The sequence below is a fragment of the Furipterus horrens genome, unplaced genomic scaffold (genome assembly GCF_987537825.1).
Source record: "Furipterus horrens unplaced genomic scaffold, mFurHor1.1.pri manual_scaffold_6, whole genome shotgun sequence".
Lineage (NCBI taxonomy): Eukaryota > Metazoa > Chordata > Mammalia > Chiroptera > Furipteridae > Furipterus > Furipterus horrens.
In genome coordinates, this window is record NW_028327176.1 from 94,464,183 (window position 1) to 94,490,943 (window position 26,761).

General features: G+C 45.6%; 1 long non-coding RNA gene across 2 annotated transcripts in view; it reads right to left on the reverse strand.

Annotated features, from left to right (window-relative positions):
• Window positions 1-4,263: 4,263 nt before the first annotated feature.
• Window positions 4,264-26,761, reverse strand: part of LOC150006977 (uncharacterized) — a 33,531-nt gene continuing 11,033 nt past the window's right edge. For both annotated transcript variants that reach the window (XR_016511777.1, XR_016511776.1), the window contains exons 2-3: window positions 9,271-9,389; window positions 4,264-5,298 (exon numbers count right to left, since the gene is read on the reverse strand). This is a non-coding gene — a long non-coding RNA (uncharacterized LOC150006977). The remainder of the gene's footprint in view (window positions 5,299-9,270; window positions 9,390-26,761) is intronic.

Below are 26,761 nucleotides of genomic sequence, written 5' to 3' on the forward strand. Positions count from 1 at the left end.
GCTGTGACCATGTCAGAGAGAAAGTGCTTGTGCATAGGCTGGCAGGGCCCCAGCTTGGAGGGCTCCATATAGCACTTATGCCCTGGCATAGGAAGAGGGGTGTGCCCCACTCCCAGAAGGAAGGAGCCATGCAGCTGTGACAGCAGGTGAGGGAAGCAGACCCTAGTTGGTCGGAGCAGTGGTCAGAATGCCTGAAATGGCTGGGAACCATGGTTTTGGAAGAAGGCTGAGTAACTGGTGTTGGTTTTGCCATCCTATTGCCACTGTCACATTGGTTCATATTCCTGAGTCCTTATTCATTAGGCTGTTGGGTACTTTCACACACACACACACTCACACACTCACATGCACACATACACACCAGTCTGGGGCCTAATGAAAACTGTTACAGACACTTAAAATTCCCACTCCAGGGTTGGAGCAAGTTATACAGAGACCTCAGGTGCCCCCAGTGGCAGATGTCGGAATCCCTGCTTCTACTATCCACCCTACAGGTAAACATGGTAAATACAAGGTATACCTCTGACCTTGTCCACTTATTCTGTCCCACAAGTTGATCCCTCAGCTGAGAAAGCTGGAAGCTCAGTCCCAATGTGGCCAACAAATGCTGGGGGCGTCCCTGTCTTCGAGCCAGCTTCTCAGAGTGGGCCTCTGCATAAAACCAAAGAGCAGGAACAGGGTCTTGAGAATCACCTAGGTGGGCTTGTCCCTGACATGGGTCCAGGAGAGTATGCTGAGGTGTCAGTGAGAGAGACCTCCTGCTCATTCACTCCTGCCGCCAGTGGACAACAGTGACAGTCTGCCGCCCAAAGGAAGGCCACTACATCATTGGCCCAATATTGGCACCCCCCTTTGGACCCAGACACTAAAAGAGAACATCCCCTGCCAGCATCTTCTCAGTACCATGCCACCAAAAACCTTCAAAGAGATGCTCTCAGGCTGATAATGTGGCTGCACCTGCCAGCTCTAATCTTGTTTTTCCCAAGTTCAGTGTTAAAATTACTGTTTTCATTGATTGACTTTATAAGTACAAGTTAAACCTTTAGACTTTTAAATAAGATTATGCTCCTTTTGTGTAAAAGTTTATTTAGAAAGTCACAGAGGAGGATGAAGAGAGCCACGGAAGAAGTGAGCCAGCTGGGTTGTGTGGGCTCAGGGGACAGGTTACAGAGGCAAAAGAAGGGCCCTCGGAACTCAGGAGAAAGGTGAAAATAAACACACCTGGGGGAGGGAGAGGGGGAAAGGTGCAGGCGTGCTCTGGAGAGAGACAGAGTGTGCCTTAAACAACATTATATGAATGGAAATAAAACATGGCCCTTACTGAAGTGGGATAGAAGCCACTGGAGAGCTCTGAGCAGAGACCAGGCCTGCTCTGACTTAGGTTTTAATTGGCTGCTGTATTGTGAATAGACAGAGGGTGGCAAGGGTGAGATCGGGGGGCCAGTGTGGGATATTTGGCCACCGCAAAAATCTAGGCAACAAATAGTGATGGCTTGGACCAGGAGGCAGCAGTGGGGATGGGGAGGTGGGATGAGGCAGAGTCTAAAGAATGATGGCGACAAAGGCAAGAGAATTTACTGAAGGGTGGGTTGTGAGGTGTGAGAGCAGGAGAGGAGTCAAAAGGACCCTAAGAGTTTTGTCTCCAGCTACTAGAAAGCAGGACTTGCCATTGGCCATGCTGCAGGAGGCTGCGGAAGGGTGAGCTTCGGGCTGAGGGTGTGGCTGAGGTGCCCTTAGGTGTCCAGAGGAGAGTGGAAAGGAGGCGGTGGATACAGGAGTCAGCTCTGAGAAAAGCTCACCGGTACAGGGGCAGCCTTGAACCTGAGCATGCTCAGATAGCTGCTTCTGACTGAAGAGTGACATAAGCCAGGCAGTTCCCCGAACTTCGGAGTGTTGAAAAGTCTATTATTTGGAAAGCATACTTGGATACAATATTAAGTTTTCTTTTTTATTTTATTTTTCAATTACAGTGAATTTTCAATATCATTTTACATTAGTTTCAGGTGTACAGCAACAATATTAAGTTTTCAAATAAGCTAAAAAAATTCTAATAAATATCTGACATCCTTCAAGTCAGAAATATTCTTAACTAAAAATTTCATATTTATTCCTTCAAAAGTGAACCAAAAAAAGAAAAGTCTATCACTTAGGAAAGGTTGGACTGGTGGCAGAGAAGTTGCACGCAGTCCTTGGGACAACACGTGCAGAGGCCCTGTGGTAACTGACAGAAGAGCTGGTGTGCTGGGGCTGACATTCACCTCGAGCCCACACTGTGTTTAGATACCAGTGGGCAAATTCCTCCCTGAGGTGCATCCATCCTTGAAGACCTCCCGGGAGCTCACTGGGGTCCTTGCTGTGCAGTGAGTGATATGGGTTTGCTTAAGCTTTGTTCAGATGGCAGAATGAGCACATATGACTAATATTCTCTGAATCCACAGCCCCCAAGGCCTGAGCTACAAAGAGGACAGACTGGCTAAGAGAAAGACAGCTGCCTGCTGGGGTTAGCAGAGCATCACCCAGTCGATCAGCAGGCATGTGTACGCTGTGGGGTTCAGCGGGAGAGATGTTTAACATGTGTCTTAGTGGGGTTCCCCAGAAGCAACCCCTGAGACAGGGATTTGCTTGCAAGTAGTTTATTTGGAAAGTGATCCTGGGAAGCACCAGCTGGAGAGCAGGGAAGTGAGGAAGGGAATGAGGGTGTTAATGAGCTCAATTCCACTGGGGACCCTCCAGGAGACTGCACAGAATATGTCACAGGGCTGTTCCTTGTCCCCCCAAGGGGCAAGGAACCAAGGTATTTATTCAGAAATTCTCATCTATCTTAGGCTGAAGGCTCTTCCCATAGACTTGAACAGCCCAACACTTCTACTCTGTCCCCTACCTAAGCCAAGCACTCTCCTGCAGCCAAAGCCCTGGAGTAATGATTGGCAGGGCATAGCATGGACCACAGCAGGCATCACAGCAACTGCCCAGCTCCACAGGTGTGCCCTCTATTCTTAGTGTGGACTCCAAGAACCATCTTCATTCTAGAAAACAGGACTGAGATGAAGACATGCCTGTAAGCAGGGATAGAAATGCCTGGGCAGAGTCTCACTGGTCCCAACAGAGGGAAGGCACCCCGCGTGCTCTCAGGTTGGAGACCAGGGCTGCAGCGATGCCACACAGAGTCAGAATTTTGCAGTGTGCTGGGAGAGGCAACCCTTCCCCTGGAAATAACTGAGATCCAGTTCTTCAGGCTCTTAGTGAATATTTGAATAAGAGCATAAACCGCGGCTGAGGCTCAGGAAGGAGGGGCCTGGAACAGGAGCTTACCACCACGGCACAGAGCTGCAACCCAAACTGCGTGGAGTAGTGTGCTGTCTCTTCCACTAGAAGATCAGCCTCGTTCTTTGGTGTGGGGGGCCTGGAGGTTGACATCACATCCTCTGTATCCTTATCAGTTTATTGCATGCACACATCAGTGTACACCCTTCTAAAAATCCAGACATTTGCATCAACAAATAATTTACTATCTTCATAAAGTCCCAAGTTTAAGGGCCCATGCTTGGAGTTGTCATCTGTGGGCCCCTGGATGAGTAGACCCGACATGATTATTAGAGTTCATTTTTTCCTGCCCTTATTAAGCAAAACTAGGTAAACAGCACCCATTCCTTTCTCCCCAAATTCTGTCTGAATGAGCATTCCCTTGTGCAACAAACTAAAATTTATACAATTGACCAGTTACCAGGAAACTGTTACTTGTAAGGTGGTTACAAGATACATGAGAGGGCCGATCCCTGCATTTCAAGAGCTCCTGGGACCTGCAAATAAACACCTGCTCTCTAGTAGAATACTTGTTGATATAGTTCCATAAATAGAATGGTAGAATGGCAGTGGCTGCCACTCATGGGCCAGAGTATTGGGGGTTTGGTTTTTAGACCCTACTAACTCTCTGCATTGGAGCCCTGCTCCTCCTTTCCTGTTCAGATCAGCCTTCTGGGTGCTCAGTTACCATTTCTCAACAGTATCGGCCACGTCTTTCAACTTGGCTTTGTAATGGCTTTTCTGGGCTCTTCTGACCATGCTGGGAGGCGTCACATAGGCTTTGGAATTATATGGTCCTGGTGTGACCAAAGTACCCCCCAGTGACAGGCTGTGTGACCTTAGAGCAGTTGCTTAAACCCTCGAACCTATCATCTGAAAAATGGAGATAATAACACTAGACTGAATCATATGAAAGTGCCTATTTGTAGGTTGAAATAGGTGGATAGTTGGATTAAGATGTGGTGAGTATATATATATAACAATGAAATACTACTCAGCCATAAGAAAGGATGAAGTACTGCCATTTGCAACAACAAGGGTGGATCTTGAGAATATCATGTTAAGTGAAGCAAGTCAAACAAGAAAGAACCAGAACTGTACGGTTTCGCTCACATGTGGGATATAAAACAGAAAGTAACAAACAAACAAACCAAACAGACATAGACAACAGAAGGTTATTACCAGAGGGGAAGAGGGGTGCGGGAAGGATGAAGAGGATAAAGGGGGTCAAAGATATGATGACAGAGAGAGACTAGACTTCGGGTGGTGAGCACACAATACAATATGCAATGATGTATTATAGACTTTTACACTTGAAATTTATATAACGTTACTAGCCAATGTCACTACAATACATTTAATTTTTAAAATGGTTGGATATTGGCATTTTCATGGGTTCTACCCAACACCTACCTTGTAGGGTTGTGGGGAAGATTTAGTGAGAGAGTACATGTATCGCTGCTGTGGCCTTATATCTAACTAGCTTGGGACCACAGAGGGGGTCACAATCCCCTTAGTATCCAATCACAGCTCCCAGATAGCTGCAGGACAAGAGCACAACATCCACTTATCTGTAGGACTCCCAGTAATTTGGGGAATCCTATGGCCTCTTGCTCCCTCCGCCGTGTTCCCTCCGCAGTATAAAGCTGATGTTAATTGCTCATCACTCCCTGCCAGGTGTGGCGGCCAGCACTTTGCACACGTACACTCATTTGGTCCTCCTCTCCACTCCCACGAGCTGGGTACTGCTACCACCATCCCCCTTCACAGACGGGAAAACTGAAGTGCAGAGAAGCAAGGTGTTTTGCCAAGGTCACACAACCAGAAGTAAAAATCCAGCTGTCAGCACCACCCGCCTGCCCTGAACGCCGGTCCAGCCGCCACTGCCACCTTGAACTGCTTCACATCACCTCCCACCAGCCCCTGGCTACCAGCGTTGGCCACCAGCCTCTCTGTGTCCCCTGAGTGCTGAGACCAGGCACATTTGTCAGGAGCCTGATTAAAGGGGAAAGAAAAAACAAAACAAAACAAACAAGCAGAATTAGGAATTAGGAAGGAGACATAGGGATTAAAAAATTACAAGGGAATTCTATATCAACTCTATGGAAACAAAACAGGACATCTAGGATAAATGGATATTTACCTAGCAATATATACTTTGCCTTAACTGACCCAAGGAGAAGTAGAAAATGAGAAGGCCAATAAGCAAAGAGGAGACTAGGAAGGTGATTAAGGATCTACCATTAGAAAAGGCACCAGGAACAGATGGTTTCTCAGCTGAGTTCTATGTATCCTTTAAAGAACAGTGTTAATCAGAAAAACATTAAAGCGCTACAGTTCATTTTATGAAGCCCACACTGCTTTAGAACCAAAACCAGGTCACTCAGAAAAAAGAAATTGTAGGCCAATTGTTGTCCTGGAATACAAATATAAAAATTTAAAATAAAACACTAGTAAATGATACCTGGCAAAATGTCATTATGATTAAATGGGATTTATCCTAGTAACACACAGTTAACGTAATTCATTGCACCAACAAACTCAAGGGGAAAATATGATCATATTAATAAATGATGAAAGTGTTTAATGAACTATATATTCTAGGTAAAATAGAAATAAATTTATTTATTCTCTTAACAAGTACGTATTAAGTGTCTACTATGAGTCAAACTTGGTTCTAAACCCTGAGTATTGTAGCTGGGACCCATATCAGACAAAAGTTCCCTGCCCTCAGGGAGCTTATATCCTAGTAAGAGAGACAAAGCACAGGATGTCTCAGGTAAGTATGTGTTACGTTAGGGATGTATGCTAAAGAGAAAAAAACCATAGCAGGGAATAGAAAGTTATAATTTTAGACAGGGTGGTCAGGGAAAGTGTTACTGAGAAATGACACCTAAGCAAGAGAGAGGAAGGAAGTCCCCAGCTAGGGAATAGCAGTATGAAGACCCAGGGGCAAGCACACATGCCCTGGAGAAACAGCTCAAGGAGACCAGTGTCTCATGGGTGCCTGAGGACAAGATATCCCTTATCTGGTTGCTGCCACCAGACAGTGGGTGCTCAGCAAAGCTTCACTGAACACCTGTGGCATAGCAGGGACAACTCAGAGAAGCATTTATACTGCCTCAGGAGATCGTTACTCTTGTGCCCACAGGCCCTGCTGTCAGCTCAGCGCTTCTGCCCATCTTTGGTAGACACCATGGGGCAGGCCAGCTGAGCACTGTTGCATCAGAATCAGTAGACCCTACCTCCCCCTGAGTTTCCACTAGAACCTTCCAACCCAGTGAAAGGTGAGATGATGTCATTCTTCTAGAGAAACCCACACCTGAATCCACAGGGCTGAGCTGGCTTCCAGGGCCAGACAAAGCCACATCTCCCACAGTCAGGATTATTCAGCCTGAAACCACACTATGCCAGGGACTTCAAAGGTATGTGTAATTAGGGAAATATTTTCTACTCTTTGAGGGCACAGATTGATTAAATACACCAAATTTCCATGGCTGACTGAACACTCTCTCTGTTTGTTGAAAGAATAACTAATCAAACTTGGCTGAGATCACCATTTTCTCCAAGAACAATGGCTGGGTACCTGGTCTACATTTCACTACCCAAGGGCTCAGCCTGCTGATTTTCCTAAAATAAGAGAAGTGGGCTCCAAAGACGAAAGCGCCTCTCCATGTTCAAAATCCTCACACTACCAGCTGCTTCCAAGTAACAGTTCTTATACTAAAATAAAATCAAACTCTAATGGGCTCCCACACCCATGCAAAGTACCCAGCGCAATTCCTGTCATGGAGTGGGTGCTTGTAAAGTCCTCCCTCCCTTCCTTCCTCCACCTCTTCTGTTTTCTAAAGTGCAACCGTACAGACATCCCCTCTTCCACATGGGTGCAGGCCCATAGAACCTAACGGGGAAGTGCCTCTTCGTATAGCTGGGGGAGAGGCTTCATGAAGACAGGTATGCTCCCCACTACTCTACTATAGACATCTTTTGATCAGGTTAAGTTGTCCCCTTCTGTATATTCTCTCCAGAGAAAGAAGAGCTTAAAAAAGTAAATGTAGAATGATGGATGCAGAAATTAGAGTTTAGGAGAAGGCATCAGTGGGGCTCCTCCCTGCCCCTCAATTCCCAGTGCAAGACCAGCAGCAAAAGCAGCATCCTTCAGACAAGATGAGTTGGAAGCCTGACCTTGGGGGCTGATGTCTGCTCTGAAGATGGAGAGACCATGGTCATCAAAACACCTTCATTGACTCTGACCATGTGGTTGGCATGTTCTAGAGGAGACCGCCCACCTTAAGGTCATTGGTGCTGTCAATAGCAAGAACCCCAAAGTGCCTGGGACCTTGTTGTTATGTATTGAAGCACCAACTCTGGTTTCAGAAGACTCCTAGCTCCTGGCCCTACCACTTGCCAGCTGAAGAACTACAGGCAACCTCCTTAAGCTTGCTGAGCCTCAGGTTTGTCTACAAAAGGAAGTTTTGATACTTCACTGATGTTATAAAGAACATAAATGAAATAATGCTTATGGCAGAATCCACCTTATAAAAACGATGTACTGTACCACATGTAAAACATCTGATTCTCTGTAGGACTCAGAAATTGGTTTTCTATGACTCTCAACCTTCTCATGTCATCACCTCACACGTCTTCTTCACCTCACTCAGCCATGTTTCAATACTGATCAATATGTTGATGAAGCCCAAGGCCCAAAGATCACCAGGAGCACCTCAGTGTCAAACAAAATGAGGTTCACTAACTTGTAGCAGCAACAAGAAAGCAGGCACTGAAGATAACCGCAGGGTGCCTCAGCAAGAGGCTGGTACAGGGTTTGGGCTTGTTGTGTATGATTTTGGGGAGGGCTAAGGACACAAAGGTTGTTCCACATTGTATGCTGTCAGGAAGCAGGGGCATCTAGCTGAATGGGTGTCTTAATCATTCTGATCTAGGAGGCAAGAGGAAGGGAACAAGGCTAGAAGTGTCATTGATAATGAAAGAGAAGTCACTTGTGTCGCCTGGGAGAAAAAATATTCATTCATCGGAGGGGAGGGTTTCTGATAAAATCCTTGTGTTTATCATGTTGCCTTATGTCATGGAGAGGCCTCATCTGAGGCTGATATTGTGTGAAGTTGTTCATGTTCAACAGGAACCACTAGGGTTTAACTAGTAGTTGCCAGTTCAGCTCTCTGGACTCTGTTTCTTTCCTAATGTACAACCACAGGTACTGACTACGAGAGAGCTCAAGTGCCCCCTGACTAATTTGTGTGCATATTCTACAAAGTGTCTACTCCAAGCTTTTTCTAGAAAATGTTACCTCAAGTCATTCCCCAAGGAATATTCAACAAGCAAAGGATAGAGGCATCTTAGCAGTTAGCAAGGAGACAGTAGCCTGGGCTGGGGATGAGCTGGGCTCGGTGCCTGGGTGGACAGAGGCGCCTCCAAGGCTTGTGTTGGACAGGACAAGGTTGGGCTCCGTATCCGCACTTCACACTTGTTCTCCAGACCCAGGCATTAGGGAGTGGTCTCCCCCAGATAACACTGCCTGGAGAAAGATGCTTTGCATTGCTCGAGCCAGGAGAACTGGTCTGAAAAGAGGTTACCGACTTTGGGAAAGAGTATTGACTGAGGAGAAGGGAGAAGTGAATCTGACACCTGAAGGCTGGATGACTGAGGAGATTGCTTTCCCTCTCTGGACCTTGGTGTCCTTATGCTAGCAAGAAGCAGCTAATTCCTAAGGTCTCTTTGTCTGGCATCCTAGGGGGCTAGGAGCTGAGCAAATGGTAGCGCAGGTGCTTTCTCCACTGAGAATTTGGTTTGGTGGCAGCAGGAGGAAAGAAGAAAGCTAGAACCAAGAGAGCTCCTGCCCAACTCACCACTTAAATGGGCATCAGCCCTGGCCAGGTGGCTCAGTTGATTGGAGTGTCATCTATACACCAAAGAGCTGCGAGTTTGATTTCTGATCAGGGTACATACCTGGGTTGCAGGTTCGATCCCCAGTCCTGGCGCATACAGGAGGCAACCAATCAATGTTTCTCTCTCACATCGATGCTTTTCTCTTTCCTTTCCCCTCTCCAGAAGCAATGAAAAATGCCCTGGGTGAGGATTAAATAAATAAGTAAGTAAATAGGCATCAGACTCTTGGGTGTTGGTGATAAAGAGTCCCTGGCGTGTGAGAACTGGTGATACCCAGCGTCCGTGATGTGTTCGGCTCTCCTCTCAGAGCTTTGATGGGCACTTACTCACTTACCTCTCACCACAGCCCTATGGGGTAGACAGTATCATTATTTTTAGTTTATAGATGAAGACGCGGAGGCATGGGGCTAGTAAGTCACTAGTCACTTGCCCAGGGTCCCACAACCAATAAGGAGCGCAGCTGAGGCTGAAATGCGGCAGTCTGGCTCCCAAGCCCAAGTTCTCAACCACACCGGATACTGCCTCCCTGAAGTGTGAACAGCCCTTTCTCAGAATCAGCCCCTTTGATTTGGAACCGCAGAGCAGGAGGCGCGCCTGTGGCCGCTGTGGCAGGTAACGCCGTGTTGGCGCAGCCGCACCCACTCGTTTATTGTCTGACTTTCAAAGAACAACAGAATTGAGTAGACGCAGCAGAGACCATGTGCCTGAAAAGCATATAGGACAAGGACTTTCTGGCCCTTTACAGGTCAAGGTGGCCAGCTCCCAGCCTGGAGCATGCATGCCCAGACCCTAAGGCAACTCTGCCACTTGCTACAGGACTCCAGCTGAATTGTTTTAGTGAATGTTTCCTCATCAGTAAGATGGGCTTGGTTGAGGATCTGGTGACCTAGTGTTCCCGTGCACAAAATGCCTGACCCACAGCAGGTGCCTAATAAAGGTTAGCTGCTACCACTGCTGACAGTGTGAAGAAAATGATGGCTGTTCCTATGACATCCCTGAGGACAGGGCAGAAACCTTTATTGCCACCTCACAGACAGGGAAACCCAGGCACAGGGAGAGGAAATGATTTGCCCAAAGCATCCTGAAGAGTGAGAGGCAGGACCCAGGTCTTCCAGTCACTGTCCTGCCCTCTGTCATCCCCCTTCCTGCCCCCACCCCCATCCACAGCAGCCCCAGCCCCCACTAGTGTTCGCTGGCCTGTGGAGAAGCCCGTCTGTGTTTGTGAGTTTTTGGCATCTGTAAGAACCCACAACATGCAGAGCTCGCTGGTACAGACATTTGTCAAAGATGACACACCAGTCATCCATGCCGCTGGAGACAGTGACAGATGGGCTTTCCAGTGCCACCATTCCACTGGCTGAGGATGGATGAGGCCCTGGCACCCACTTGGCCTGACTGCTTGGGGAGCCGTGGACCCAGCAAGAGACAAATTGCATGCAGCCTATTCAGTGAGTGAGGAGGTACGGAGCACAGAGTAAGAGGAAACCACTTGCCCAGCATCCTGCCTCCTTATTCCCAGCAATTCCTGGGCCCTCCCTGCTCTCTCTCTGCCCCTCCCTACTTATGCCTGAACATCTCAAACCTGACATCTCCTTAGGGCTTTGAGAGGAGTCACAGATAAGGAGGTGAGTGCTCATGGGACTTCGGCTCTTTTCATAATAATCATAATAACAGCTGACACATGTGTTGCACAGTTCTAATCTGAGTGTACCTTGACTCCTTCCATCCTAGCCATCCCCTAGGAGAGGTACAGGAAACTGAAGCCAGAGAGGTTAGGGGACTCCCAATGTCACACAGCAAATGGCAGGTGCAGGATTTGAACCCAGAGAGTCTGGTTCCAGAGCCCTCTACCTCTAGGGGCTACTATCTGGGGGATTGAGGTAGAGAGGAAATCACTGCGGGTCCAGGACAGACAACAGAAAGAAGCAATAAAGGATCCAGCTTCCTGGCCTGGCTGTTCATTAACCTGCCGAGTGGTCAGGAACAGGCTGCCCATCCCAGTTTGTCCACCTGGGTTCTGGACCAGCTCCAAGGACGGCCTTTCTCTGTTCTTCTGGAAACTCCAGCACAGGCTCTTCTGTCTTCACACACTGGCTGCCTCCACCCAGTAGTTTCAACCCAGATACTCCTGGGGTACCTTCTCATAGCTCATTAAACTGTCCCCTCCCTACCCCCCAGGCAGGCTGCTGTCCCCTGAGATTTTGTAGGGATGTTTATGGCTAGTGACAGTAAAGGGAACAGACCACATAAAACAAAAAGAAAACGGACAGAACAGAGCCCTCAAAGAGTTCCCAAAGTCTTGCTCAAATGCTCCCCCCAGGGTAGTTCCTTCAGGCAGGATGACCGTCTTCCCTCCCCTTCTTCATGAGGCTTTGGCTCTGAGAAAGACCACAGTCTGGGGTCTGGTTCAGCCAATCCCTTGCTGGTGGAGGCTTGCAGAAGCAGCCACCTTTTCCTGAGCCTTAGTTTTCTCATCTATAAAATGGGGACAATGCCCTGGCCAATGTGGTTCAGTTGGTTGGGCATCCTCCCGCAAACCAAAAGGTAACCAGTTCGATTCCCAGTCAGGGCACATGCCTCAGTTGCAGGATCAGACCCTGGTCAAGGCACATACAGAAGACAACCGATTAGTGTTTCTCTCTCACATTGATGTTTCTCTCCCTCTCTTTCGCCCTCCCTTATCCTCTCTCTAAAATCAAAAATTAAGATTTTTAAAATGGGACAATGATAACACCTATCCCATAAAATTAAAACCACAATTAAAACATGGAAAATAAACATAGTGAGTGTTCTTTTCATCCTTAGCCATCCCCTGGTAGAGGTACAGAAAACTGAGGCCAGAGAGGTTAGGGGACTCCTCCAATGTCACACAGCAAGTGGCAGAGGCAGGATTTGAATCTAGACAGTGTGGCTCCAGAGCCCACTACCCCTGGATAAATACCAACTGTTGTTATTCTCTGTTTTTCAGTTTCCTCAATGGGAAAATTAGGGGCGGGTTTCATGCCAAGTTGGGGCTTCTGGCAGGAACATTCTGTGATGCTGCCTGGTCTCCTCCCACTCACCTCTCTTCTTTGCATCTGTTAGCCCCAGCCAACCACTTTACTCGTGAGTGTGTGGAGATGAGCAAACTATACAAATGGAGGCAGTTCCACTCCGGTTCACAGTAGTGAATCGTTCCAACCGCACTTCCCCATCAAATGGAGCCCCCTGCTGAGCTGGGGAACCGGAGCTACAGTGGCTATGCCCCCGCCGACCACACCCTGCAATGACGCACCTCAGGTCCTATCCCGAAGCTTCGGTGGGAAGCGGTCCACGCCGTCCACCTGTGTAGATCCGGCTGCATCAGCCCAGTGTTTGCAGGAATAAATAATTACAGCTTCCCTGAGATGCACTCAGAGGACACCCACACTGAGAGAGAATTTCTCTTGCTGTTCGAGCTCTGTAAACACTTGAAAAGTCATTTTATTTTTCGATTTGTGGGCATGATGCTGCCAAACCAGGAAGTATCATTAAACAGGCCTTGAGGGATTTGTTTTTTCAGCTATTTGGGGGGATGGGGTGGAGTTTGATGCTGCCTTTTTTTTCCCCACTGATGCTTTTTGGATAAACACATAAATCAGCATCATCTATATTCATTAGATAACATGCCTTGTTCAATACAAAATTACCCCTGTTTTGCATGATTTTTCCCCCCCTGTGATTAATATAAATGACTTAAGTTAATTATGTTTCTCTTCATGGAAAAATGTATTTGTCAAAGTGCTGAAACATCAATAAAAGATAAACACTGTCGTCTGGAGAAGAGCAGGATTTCAAACGAGCAGTCAGGGTGCAAGGAAGGAGCGAACTCGCCCGTCTGGGGTGTCATTCTGATTGAGTGGGCACACTTTATATTTACTAATGACGAAAAAGGCATTTTTCTTAGTTAAGTACTCGTGGGTCCTGATGAGCTAGATTGATATCATCATTATTAACAATAATGATGCCTCAGGCATAGAGAAAACTGTTTTCTCCAGGATCCCAACAAGTGCTGCATGGATTAAGCCTCACCTATCCTTACCCAGGACAACTGAAGCTGTGTTTGACCAGCCAATCCCCCAAATCTGGACCCGGCATGTGGATTTGTGAGATAGGTAAATGCAGATGAATAAAGCGTGAGGGGGAGAGAAGTGAAGGACAGTGAACCATGAGGCTGTGAGCCTGCCTCGCCTCCCCGTTGCCCTGTGCTGATCGGGGAAGCAGAGGTATTTATTCACTCAGTCCTGGGTGAGTGCTGCCAGGCCCCCTGGGCCACCTGGTGCCCAAACTGAGCAACCTCCCCTGGAACCTTAAAAACCCAGAACCAAGAACTTGGCGTCTGAGTGGGAAGAGCCAGTGTGCACGGCTGGCCGCTGTCTATTACAGACGCAGGGGAGCCAGGGTGGGTGGGGAGGATATGTGAGATTAAACCATGGTGTTAGCTACACCACCTTATCTAAGTGTCCCCAGCCCTCCGAGACCTCCTCCCTCTGCAAAACAAGCCCATTCTGTCCTCTGATGATCAGAAACCATTTGTCTGGCTCTTAGCACAGGTCACCTTTTATTTTATTTATCAACATAGATATCTTCTTCATCTCCCCAATATAATGTAGTCCCCACCTTATCTACGGGAGCTACATTCCAAACCCCAGTGGATGTGTGAAACCATGGATAATGCTGAACCCTATATATACTATGAGTTTTTTCCTATACATACATACTTATGATAAAGTTTAGTTTCTAAATCAGTCACAGTAAGAGATTAACAACAACACCTAAAATAAGGGTTACTTGAACACAGCACTGTGATACAAAAAGAGTTAATCTGATAACTAAAATAGCAACTAACTGACTAATGAGCGTGGAGACACCAGACAAAGCAATGATTCACATCCCAGGTGGAACAGCGCAGAATGGCTCAAGATTTCATCATGCCACTCAGAATGGTGCTCAATCTAAAACTTATGAATTGTTTATTTCTGGAATTTTCCATTTAATATTTTCAGACTGTGGTTGACCACATATAACTGAAACCAAGGGAAGCAAAACCATGGATAAGGGGAGGGGGGACTAATATACTTTGAATTTTTTAAGGTCACAATTAAGGCCATACTAATTTAGTCATTCAACAAATACTTATTGAATACCTACTCTGTGCCCAGATCTCTTTAAGGAGGTAGGGATACAGCACCAAAGATAGAGAAAATTATTGTCTTCAGGGAGCCTGCATTTTAGGGGTAGAGATAGATGACAAATAAGTAAATACCATGATTTCAAGTAATTATAAGTGAGTAATCCAAGAAAAACAAAGCAGGAATAACTGCAATGGGAGGTGGGAATACTAGAGGGATATTTGAGAAGAATCCTGATAGAAATAAAAGAATAAGTATTCAGCCACAGAGAATTTCAATGAAAAGCCCCAGCGGCAGGACCAAGCTTAGCTTGTCTAAGTAATACCATGAAGGCTGCTGTGACCCTCCCAGAGTGAAGGAGAAAGTGGTAGATGAGGTAAGGGAGGGCTGGATCATGTAGGACTCTGTCTTTGAACAGTACTTGGCACAAAACGGCACGCAATGCAAGCCACTGAATGGAATAGGTGCATCTGTAGGTGGATGGGTGGGCAGATGGATAGATAGATGGGTGAATGAGTGGATGGGGTAGGAATATACACCCATGGGTGAAAAAAGAAGAAAATAAAGCAACTCCTATGGGAAGAATAGCGTGGTGCCAATTGTGCATTGAAATTCAGACTTTGTAGAAAAAAGTAAATTCTGGAACAAAGGTACCTACTAAATAAGCCAGGAGACAAGTTAAGGAGAAATAGTCCTCTTTGGGCCTCAGTCAATGAGAATCCTAGAAGGCTGAGTGCCCCCTCCCCTTTTTTTTAATATATTCCCTGCCGGGGCCTGGCCATCCCCTCCCACCCCAACCCCATGGTGAGTATCCGATGACATAAAATGGTATTATAATAGTATTAATTAAACTCTGGTGGCTGGAAGCTTGTGAATTATTCCCTCCATTATATATTACCATGTTTACTCATCAGGGCTCCATTTTTAATCTCAGTCTTTTAATTAAAACACGTCACCACAGTCTGATAGTGAAGAGTATGAAAAAGGAGATGTGTATGTAGATGTGGCTATAATTTAATCCAACAGTTTTCTTTTTATTGAGCATATACTATGTATTTTGCAGGTTGCTAGGTATCATGATAGATGACAGTGTTAGTGAAGGGCCTCAAGGAACTTACTCTGTCAAAGAAAGCTAATTCACATAAACACCTGAGGAATGATAACAGAGTATCACTAGCCAACTAACCAGCGTACTTCATTAGTAACTTTTCCCTCCAGGTTTTATTTGGGAAAACCAGGCCAGCCATAAGGAAATTTGGATCCTCCAGACCTCCAGAATGATGGCTTAAAGTCACTCGAAGACTTTTATTCATCAGAGAAAGATTCCATTATGTTCATGACAGTTTGTTTCCTGAGTCCTCAAAGGGGATCAACAAGATCTGCTTTCAAGTACAAATAGTTATAATGTGAAGTGCCACGTGTGCCCTGAGACAAAGTGGAGCAAACCCAAAACTGCCAGATTTAGAGGAAGGGGGGCTATATTCATGGGATGACCAGGCAAGGCACTTGATCTGGGACCCAAAGGCTGGGTAATCTTTTGAGTAAAAATGGGGAAGGGAAGCACTTCGAAGAGAAATCTTCCTCTCTTCCTCTGAGCTTGGGATGCTCCCTCACAGGGATGTGGTGCAGCAGCCATTCTGAGGCCAAGAGGCATCATAGACACTAGCCGAATGGCAGAGCAGGAGGATGAGATAAACAACAATCTTAGATAAACTGGGCAAGAATAATGCACAGTGATGGCCCTCCTCCAACCTCATGCTAAGTTAAAGCTTCCTGTTTACTCCATTCTTAGTCAGGTTTCCGTTTTTTGCAGCTGAAAGCATCCAGGCTCTCCCCCGCCCCCTCGAGCACTGACTCATTATGGTGCGCTCTTCCAGGTGTATGTGACTGATCTGTACGCCCCTTTGTTTTTTCTCTGCTAGGCTGTGTAGCCCCTTCATGTCTGTATCCCAGACTCTCCCACCTGAGCCTTTTTCTTCTAGCTCTCCTAGAACTGTTCCTTCCCCACACAGTTGCTCATGAGTGATGAAGGAAGGAATGAAAGGAAGGCCACCTAAAAAATTTACCTAATGCCAGTAAAAACCATTACCCTTCAGGGACTGCTTTGCAATTACATTTTTTTATTAAGCCAAATAACTGCGCCTGAAAACAAACATTTGAAACTGGCACAGGAGACGTCCCCAAAATGAAAACACCGCACTGAGGGGGGAAAATTTATTTAACCAAAACAGCACCTGCAGGAGAGATTAACATTTTCAAATTAAGGGCACTTGGAGCTTTCACAGGATTAACACATAGCACACACCATTAAGACACCAGAAGGTTCGAAGAGAGCTTTTAAATTTTTGTTTGAGATGTGCATCACACACACACACACACACACACACAGAGCACTCGGCTCTCACACAGTCATCTGCTTCTGTTGCTGCTCCTTGGCCACCATCCGACCTTTTGGGGCCAGAAAGCCCATGGATGCTGTTGCTGGGGCAACACGGAGATCCTGAGTGACTTCTGCATTGTTAGCCTGGCTCAGCCTCTCTTCATTCTGATTAACCCCAATGGGCAGAACATGCCTATCTCCGTTCTTCCTCAACGTGCTGGTCCCAACTGCCTCTTCACTTTCTACCATCCATTACTTGCAGCCTGCCTCTAGCTGTCGTCCCCAGATGAGGGGCTCACCTTCTATCCAACCATTCCAAGCTCCCCACAGCAGGATGGACCAGTCTCATATTTCTTCTGTCTGAACCTCTTCTGTGTATCTCTTCATCCCTTGAGTGAGCTCACCCGGTCGGTCACACGGGATAAATCCCACTTGTGTGATGACAGCGCTATGTTTCTGTCACCTGTTGGAGCCAGCTACCTGTGGACACTTCCAGATGTGTCAAGCTTAACATCTGCAAGTCTTAATTTAGACATTACTTCCCTAGAATTTTAAATATTTTTCAAATATTGTATTTTATGTGTATAAAAGGGGGGGGGTCAATCCCTTCCTGACCTCTCTTTTCTAAGTTTTGCTTCACAGGCCCCATCACTCATCATCTGTTCTGGGTGGATTTCCCACTAACGGGGTTGCCTGTCTTGCTGGATTTTAAGTCCCACTGGGCACAGATCAGCCCCATTTGTTCACCACTCTCTCCTGAGTGCTGGGCACTGTGCTTGGTAAATAGTTGGCCCTTGAAATATTTGTTAAGGGAAGACATGAGTTCTTCCCATCCCACCCTGGTGCAGGATCTGTCTCTGCATACAGTTGGCACATAATGTACGACCAGTGGTTACATGGTGGTCAGAACGTGAACCCTTTCTTCATGTCACATTCTGAGTTCAGCACTTTTCTCACATTGCAACAACCTTGGGACGTAGGTTTTATTGCTAGCCCCGTTTTATAGATGAGGGAAGCAAGACGCCGAGGAAAGTCACTTGTCGAAGATCACACACACAGCCTGCAGGGGCCAAGCCCTAACGAGCCCCACGTCTCACAAACAACACCGAGTGCTGTGGGGCTCTGTAAGCAGAGGCCCCTGGCTTGGTGTCAGGAGACGTGCTTTGTGCCCCAGCTTTGCCTTAAACTGGCCTCCGGATTTCGCCAACCCTCAGCTCCCTCACCCATGCATTCTACCTCGTAATCAAACATGAGCCGCTGCTCCCTGGAACTCCTTCAGCCACTGAATGAAGATCAGCCCTACCAATGGGGAGGAGCGCTGTGCTCACTGTGCTCCGGGCTGCCTCATCTGAGCTTGAACTCTCTCCCTACCTTCTGGCAGGACCCCAAACTGAAGGCTGCAGGCTGAATGGGGATGCAGGGAGATGTTATTTGATTCACAGCATGCGAAATGCTTCTTTCATTTGTTGTGTCATAAGGCTCCAGATTTTTACCTTCTCTTGAAAAATTGGAACCTCCTGCAATGGTGGTCCTGGAGTTTTGTTTAGAATCCACTGACATCAGTTGGCCAGAACTGAGAGGGGGCCATGTTCCCCATTTTGCCACTGTCCCCACCTGAGCCTGGGAATCGGGTGACACACATCATGGAGCCTCTTCTCTTCTTCTCACAGTGAGGACACTGTTTCTATATTGGTGTCTGTATAAGAACTGGGAAAACCAAGACTGATCCACAAGGGTAGCCCAATATGAGGTAATATAAGTGAGTGTAATTTTGATGGAAGTGAAGAGTAATTACAGAGCCTTAATATATGTGTCTGTTTCAAAACAATATAGCCCAAACAAGTTTCAGTAAAAAGTCAAGCACACATGCACACATGCACACGCATGCACAACTGCACACACACACACACACCACCACCAGCAGCTCTACTCTGTGATATTACCTTTCTGGACCTGATGAGATTTTGCGTGCCAGATGGCTGCTTTGGTTGAAAGAGCAGTTTTCTGCCAAAGGTATGCAGTAGATCTGCAATACTAAACCATTGTCTTCTTTCTCTCAGCTGACCTTTGTGTCTTCAAGACTTTGGCCAGTGATAACTAATGGCTGGGTCCCAAGACCCTGAAGAGCCTAAAGGAAGACCAGTGAACCAGACCTGAGGTGTCCAGTACCTTCCAGTTTCTGAACTACAGTAAAATCCCAAGGGAAGCCCAGTGGTAAAAACAAGGAATAAATATTTCTGCCAGATTCCTGTGTTGCACTAACAGTTTGCAAAGCATTCTCATTCATCAACGTTTTTTCAATAAATACATGTGGAGGCTCTCTACAGACTAGGCACTGTAGTCAGCTCTGTGGGCATGGTGTTATAACAGGGAGTCAAGACCTCTGCCTTTAGGAAGCTTCCAGACTGGCAAGGAAATATTTTAGAGACAAATTTTTTTAGCACTTCACAAGATCAGTTGCTATTCTAAAGGTGCTTTACATAGTGTAACTCCCTTATTCTTCACAGTAATTCTATGGGATAAGTACTGCTATTTTTCCCATTTCACAGATGAGGAAACTGAGGCTAAGAGGTTGGTGGTAGAGCCAGCTGTCTGACCCACAGCAGCATGTTGCTGGAGGTAAGCTTTTGTGACCATAGACTGGGGAGCCAAGATCCTCATCAGTGGAGATTCTCAAGGCCAAGATCGCATGGTCAGATCTCCCCACCCCATGGCCCTGGGCTATTCTCTTTCTCCACTCCAACACCCAGAGACACTATTCATAGAAGAAATCACCACACTGGTTGTACTGGCAGGATTTGTAGGTCCCAAGGCAATTTGCATGTCCTGTTAGGAGTTTTTCTCGTTAAAGCAACAGAAATCAATATAGTAAATACACTTATAATGAACTGGCCTGCTCACACTCCCTGCCTCTTCCAAAGGAAGAGGAATCAGGAGAGACACATATTGGTTCTAGCTCCATCACATCCTTTGCCTTTGCCTGGTCCTCCCTCTGGGAATCCCCCTAGCTTCTATCAATACCATTTGAGATGTTTTGGGGGGTTTTTATCGGATGCTCTTTGTCACTATGTCTGTGAGAATTCAATGAAACTAAGATTTAAAAAGCAGAAAGAGTTTAACTTCCTCCACACATCAGCCATGGCTGCCCACCTTCTAGAGGATTATTCACAGACCTCTGGGCAGAAGGAACCTTGAGAATATTAGGTGACCACCTCATTTCGCAAATATGCAAACCAAGGCACAGAGAGGCGAGGACCACATAGCACAGGATCAGCACATTCTTCCAGCATTCATGATCCAACTGTCTCAGAGAGATACACAAGAATCTCTTCCACAGAAAGGGGTGATCCGTGGGAGCAGTCATGCTTCGGCATCGGGCTGCCTGAGTTTGAATGCCTGACCTACCATGTTCTATCTATGCAAGACCTTGAGAACATCGACTGACCTCTCAATGGCTGAGTTTCCTTATGTGTAAAATAGGAATGATCATATGATTATCTGCTCCATTGAACTGATGAAAGTTTTAGTAGCACAAGAAAAACGATTAGAATTGTGCAAATAGTGACGACTCAGTAAATGTTGGTGACGGGCGTTATTGTGAAAGATCGTATCCCTAGGGCTAAGAGCTGCTTCTGGAGGAACTTAGCTTCCCCTGGCTTAGAAGTTTGAGGCAGGACACGAACTTGTGTTGAATGAAGACCAAGCTAAGACAGAAATGGCCTTTGTTTCATACCTGTCAGTCATGTTCCCTGGATAAATGGTAAGATTGAAAGTTCCTGAAAGTAGGAAAGAGCCCTAGACATGTTTTTGTCACCTGACATGGTGCCAAGCACCGATAGTATGCCCTTTTCCTTGGTCTCTTGGCCAGGCCCACCTACTTATGTCGTGTGCCTGCCCGCTCATGGAAACCTGTCCTCATGCCAGGAGAGGGTCAAAGGAATTGCTCCCACCCTACGCCCCAGCCCCCACTCAAGTTTCACTGGATTCTGCTCTTTACTCTGTTCTACTGAGCTGCTAAATGAGCCCTCTAGAGCTACCAGCCTCTGGGTTTCTTGTTAAAGAAACAATTAAGTTTCCATATTTCTTAAGTCAATTTTAGTCAGTTTTGTTAGAGACAAGCTTTATCAGGTAAACATCAGTCTGCCTACCACAAACTTCATCAAAGTGTAATGGATTCAACGTTGTAGATAGATTGAAAAACAAATTCTTTAATATGGTCAAATAGGAGTCTATGCAGAAAATTCAAGAATCTCAGAATGTGGGAAGGAATTTAAATGTCATCCATGCCTGACATATGGAATAGAATTGTAAGTCCAGAAATAAACCCTCATATTCACAGTATCCAGCTCTGCAGAACTCAGAGTAGCAGTATCACACTGCTCAACTAGCCCTTTAGGCAGCCACTACAGGCCTGTAGGTACTGATACATGGGATGAAGTATATTTGCCATTCCTGACCTAGGACAATGGTACCAAGAGGGAATTTTTTTTTTTTTTTTTTTTAATGTTTGAGGCCATATTCATGGGCTGAAAGGAAGCCGTGGGGACATCAGAACAATCTGTACTAGACCTGGAGATGATGCTAGAGTTCCCCGAGACTAGGATGTCCCTGCCAAGATATCTCATTATTGCTTGTTGTAGCTCATTCCATCTTTGAGCAACTGAGTCTATTAGAAGGGTTATATTGATTGGAAAGCTGTCTCACCAGAGCTCCCCCACCCCTCCATCCTCATCCTAATCCCATTCGATCCGTTGGAACCATGTGAATTCATTTGCTCAACAAGTATCTATACCATATTTGTACCTATCTAAATCTTTACTTAACCTGTGCCAGATAATAGGCCCTATGAGGGCTACTGGAGAAGGGGAGGATATGACATTTATACTTTGGTATGAGTTGATTCAGTTTATTGTTTTTCCTCTAACAATGGACTACAATCACCTTCTCAGGGTGTTTTCTTCAGTGGGGGTAGACAGCATGAATGCATGGAGTGCCTGGAGGATGTCAAGAGTTAGGGAGCACTTAACTCATATAGGCCTTAAATATCAGTGACAAATTTGAAAGCACCATAAACTCTGGAGCAAAGAGCACACAAATAAGATTATTGGAAAAAATACAAATGGACAATAAGTTGAGGGGAAATGTTCTGTCTCAAAGCAACCAAAGAAATGTTAAACAAAGCAATGAAATTTTGTTTCTATGCCTAGTATTCACAATTAGTTTAAAATATAATATTCCATGCTGGCAAGGGTGTGGTAAGATAGACATAAATGCATGCTTCTTGTTGGAATAAAAACTGGCACATCTGTGCAGTGCAGCTGAACAATGTGCTCTTTTGTCTAGTCATTTCACCCCAATGCTTAGAACAGAGATTCAGGCAGGTGTTTCTGGTGTAAGAATGGTCATCAGAGTGCTTTTGCACAAGTCCAAAATGGAAATGACTTTCAGGTCCCACAAGAGGGGAATGGTTTCATAGATTATAATGTATCTACATGCTAGAATAGACTTTGAAATAGATAAATGGCATGAAAAAATGCTCACAATAAAATGTTATGCTTAAAAGTTGGGGTCAAACATCAAGATGTACTTAATTTCCAATTTCATAAAATCTTCACTAGCCTATAGAAATATTACTGGAAAGAAATACCGTGAAGTGCTGACCAAGTAGTTCCTGGTCAGTGGAGTGGCCAGTGATATATATTTCTTTAGCCTTTCCCAGATTTTCCAAATTTCCTCAAATAATCATGTATTGTCTTTTTTTTCTCTTTGGAGGAAAAATATCAGTCCTTTAAAGATGAGAAAAAAGAAAAAGAAAGAAGGAGAGAAAGAAAGAAAGAAAGAAAGAAAGAAAGAAAGAAAGAAAGAAAGAAAGAAAGAAAGAAAACAGTCAAAGATCTAACATCACCCTGGCTCCTTCTATTACCACCCTAGCCTTCAGCCACCCTGTTCATAAAATAAGGACAATTGTACCTAAACTTTGTTCACACGATTGCTGTGAAGATAAAATAAGAAAATGTATGCGATGCTTTGTAAATTGTAAAGCACTACACAAATGTTAGCTATTGTTAACATTATAAAACAAAATTAACTTCAAGAATCTGAGAAAAGATAAAATAAATCCATGATATGGTATCTCAGGCTTTGACATGGGAACCAGGAAAATACAAGAATGAGCTAAGAAAAGAAAGAAGGAGAAAGGCCACAGAAATCCTGAAGAATGTCTACTAGCACCCCTTAGGAAGCACAAGGAAAATGTTTAACAAGAAGCCAAAAAAAAAAGAAAAGGAAAACCAACACACCACATAAGTTATTCTTTGTTTTTAAAGAATCTGAAAACTGAGAAATATTCAAATTGGGGAAAATGGGGGAATTCACTCACTGTGATAGGCAGATAAAAATCAGAATTAACTTAAGTCTAATATATTGGAAAAGCATCTTGCAAGATATGACTTTACTCCAAAGATTTAAAAAAAAAAAAAATCCCAAGGGAGAAAATTGGCGATGAGAGAAGGTACTTTGTCATGGGGCCAGGACTGGACTCAGAAATGATACGGATCTAGCAAAAGAACTCAAATTATTTACCTTGCAAAGGATGGTGCTTGTGGCCTGCCATTGCCAGCCATTCCCTCCTGTTTAATACTCTCTCCTGTTCTAGTTTCTCAGACGCTCACTTGTCCTCCTGCCTGCAGCTCCTTCTCTGAGCTCCCTTCGTCTCTGCCTGACCTCCACACAGCACCTGCTCCAAAGGTCCTTCGTTTCTCCCTTTTCCTAGCCCCACTTCCTCCCTGTTCCCAGTCAGCTCCTACACATTTCCACCTCCAGGGGGTCCTGTCCTCAAACCCCTTGCCATCTCTCCAACTGCTTATTGGACACACCCCCTTAAAAGCCCTGCTGCCACTTCACACTAAGCTTGCCCAAAGCCAAATGCATCTTCTTACAAACCAACCCAACAAACAAAAACTGGTTCAACGGATCCTCATCTCCTATTCCTGATAACAGTTCTGCTAGAAACATTGGCTTCCTCTTGTACTTCTTTGATTACAAACCAAACTCATCATGTCCCAACTCATATTGACATACACTTCCATATTTTTTTTACATCAGGCCCTTCCCTGCCCCAACCCAGTCCAGATTTGACAGGCTTCTGCAGAATCCTCCTGGCTGCTCATCACTGCATCACCTCTCTTCATTCCTTCTAAATACCACTTGAAAAGGGAGCTTCCCAAGACAGCACTTTCCTGGCTTGGGTTCTCCCAACTATGGCTTTCAGTGACTACCTTGTGCCATTGAATAAAGAACAAATGCATTGCCTGGCACTCAAAGCTCTTGACCCATAGCTAAGGGATGAATGAATGGCTTGGCCAAGTCCACTTGAGGGATGGGCCAAGATGGTGGCCAAGATAAGATTTCAAGCATGAAGATTAGGGTACCAGTTGTCAAGAGCTGAATGTAAACAGGGTTGTTAATGATCAAAAAGAGGTCAAGTCTGGGAAAGGGATATAATTGCCAACATCTGTGTACAAAGCACAACATCCCAAAATGGATCAGGGCAATGGAATCATCCTAGAGATGGAAAGGATTACAGAGATGAGAAGCAGGAGGGTCGGCTCCAGAAACAAGAACCCATTCGGAAGTAGGATTTGGAGCCAAACAGGCTCTTCAGCATGAGCAGGTCAGAAGTGCACTTTCTCAGAGCCCATGAAGCTGATGTTGGGTAACATGACACAACTGAAGCAAACTTTTCCGGGCACTTGCTCCCCACACACTGCTTACTCTCCATGCATGTAGACAAACTGCAGCTCTGACAAAGGCAAGCGTACAGTTTCGGGAAAATCAACTAAAGTTAGTTCTTTGAATATCCTTCTCCTCTGCATGAATCACCACTCCATGCCCACTACCCTTCAAGACTGCTATGTATCCTCATCTCTAGGACTTTCCATCATTTCCCCAGCCTAGCATGTTCTTGACCCAAAATGTCTAATTCTCATCCACCCTTCCTGGCACAACTCAAGTCCCATGTCTACCTCCAGTTCATGAGAAATGTCCTGACTTCTGAATTCCATCTAAGAGGGAAACCGGGGGAATAAAGGATTTGCTGGATCTGAATCATGTTTATGGCTTCCTTCTGAGGCAGACGCTGTCAGCTGGCTAACCAAACACCCATTCCCAACCTTGCCAACATTCACCAAAGAGGCTGGAAAGCCTAACCACTCATGTTCCCACGCTCTTTTACTGCTAGGGTGGCTATGTGACACAGTAGTAGCCAATGATAAATGAGCTCAAATCTTGCACTATGGGCTTGGGAGGACAGGGGGTGAGGGAGAGCAGGAGAGAGTGCTTCTTAAAAGCACTTTTTCCGATGGAAAAGGGGAAAAGAGTTGGTGTTCTACCCGTCCTTAAACATGAGCATGATGCTTAAAGCTGCAGCAGCTATTTTGTGACCACGAGGCAACAAGCCCAAGGACAAGAAGCCAGTTGCAAAAATAAAAATAAAAAAAGATATTATAAAAGGCCTTTAGTCCCAGAAGCCTGGATGATGGTCAAAGTGTCTCCCACCTCCAAGGCTGCCTGCAGAGGAGCCTGGGAACCAGAGAGCGATGGCTCTGACTTCTGTTCCAAACAGGCCTGTAAGAGAGATCATGGGACACCTGAAGAACATGAATTTGGTGAAAAGTTGGCATAGCACTTCCCAAAAGAAACTCAGAGAAAGCAAATTCCCCTTAAAAGAAAAGCAAATAGAGAGGCATGATGGGAGAGAGGGGGAAGGGACCAATGTACAGGACATATTTAGAATTTCAAAAATCTGTGGTGTGGTTTTAAAGCACAGGCTCATACGCATTCATCTGCTCAGGGACTGGTGAGGCTATGGCCTTCAATCTGGAAATGCACAGTAGGATTAAATAAACACATGTCTTGATAGATACTTGCTAATGGTGACTTCCCCAAAATCACACTGAGACAATAGAAAGTGAATAGTTTAGGAACTATCTGGAAGAGGGAGAATTCACAGCAACAACTCTTCACCTTTAGATGACCTCAGAATGAACCTCAGAAAACGGAGATGGGGCTGCCAGATAAAATACAGGACTGCCAGTTATATTTGAATTTCAGAGAGACCACAAATAATTGTGTAGTATAAGTATGTCCCAAATATAACAATGCAACAGTTGGGGCATACTTATTCTACAAAATTATTCTTTGGTTCTCTGAACTGCAACTGTTACTGGAAGTTCTGGTTTTGTGGGATTTTTTGTGTTGTTTGTTTTTCTGTTTTTGTTTTTTATTTTGTTTTGTATTTTTGCTAAATCTGGTACCTTAGACAGGGAGAAATGGAAGAAAGCTAGAGGACCTACATGAGTGGCCACAGAGTGGCAGCAGAGAGGGATGTTGGCCAAGACACTAGAGGAGGAGGCAGCTCAGCCAAACCTATGAGGCGACCGGCGAGGCGACCGGCCCTGTGTCCTCTCCTGCCAACTGGGCTCACCCGCCCAGAGTGGGCTGTGTCCTCCCTGAGTGGGGGAGCAAGAGAAAGAAGCAACTCTTCACTGTTCTGTGGTCAAAGGGGAGCTTACTAAAGCTACCGTATAGACCCCACCTCCCTTTCTCTGCTTCCTAACATCTTCCCTTCTCTCCAGAAGTGAGTGCAGGTGTGGTGACCTGTTGGTATCACATGTGAAGTTAAAAGATAGACACAGTTTAGGAACTCTGTCCAGGGAAGCTATCAGATAAGTCGCCACTGAGGCCTGGTGGGGTGATCGCAGGAGCACCGCAGGAACAGAGGGAGGAGCTGAGTGGGTGATCACAGAGGAGCATCTTGGGGGAAATTCCTATTTTAAAAGTGGAAAGATGAGAAATTAGAATGCTCACACCCTGCTAGTGGGAATGTAAATGGTGCAGCTGCTGTGGAAAACAATGTGGTGCTTCCCCAATAAGTTACATATAGAATTACTATGACTCAGCAATTCCACTCCCAGGTATATATGCAAAAGAATTCAAAACAAGTTTTTAAAACAAAAACTTG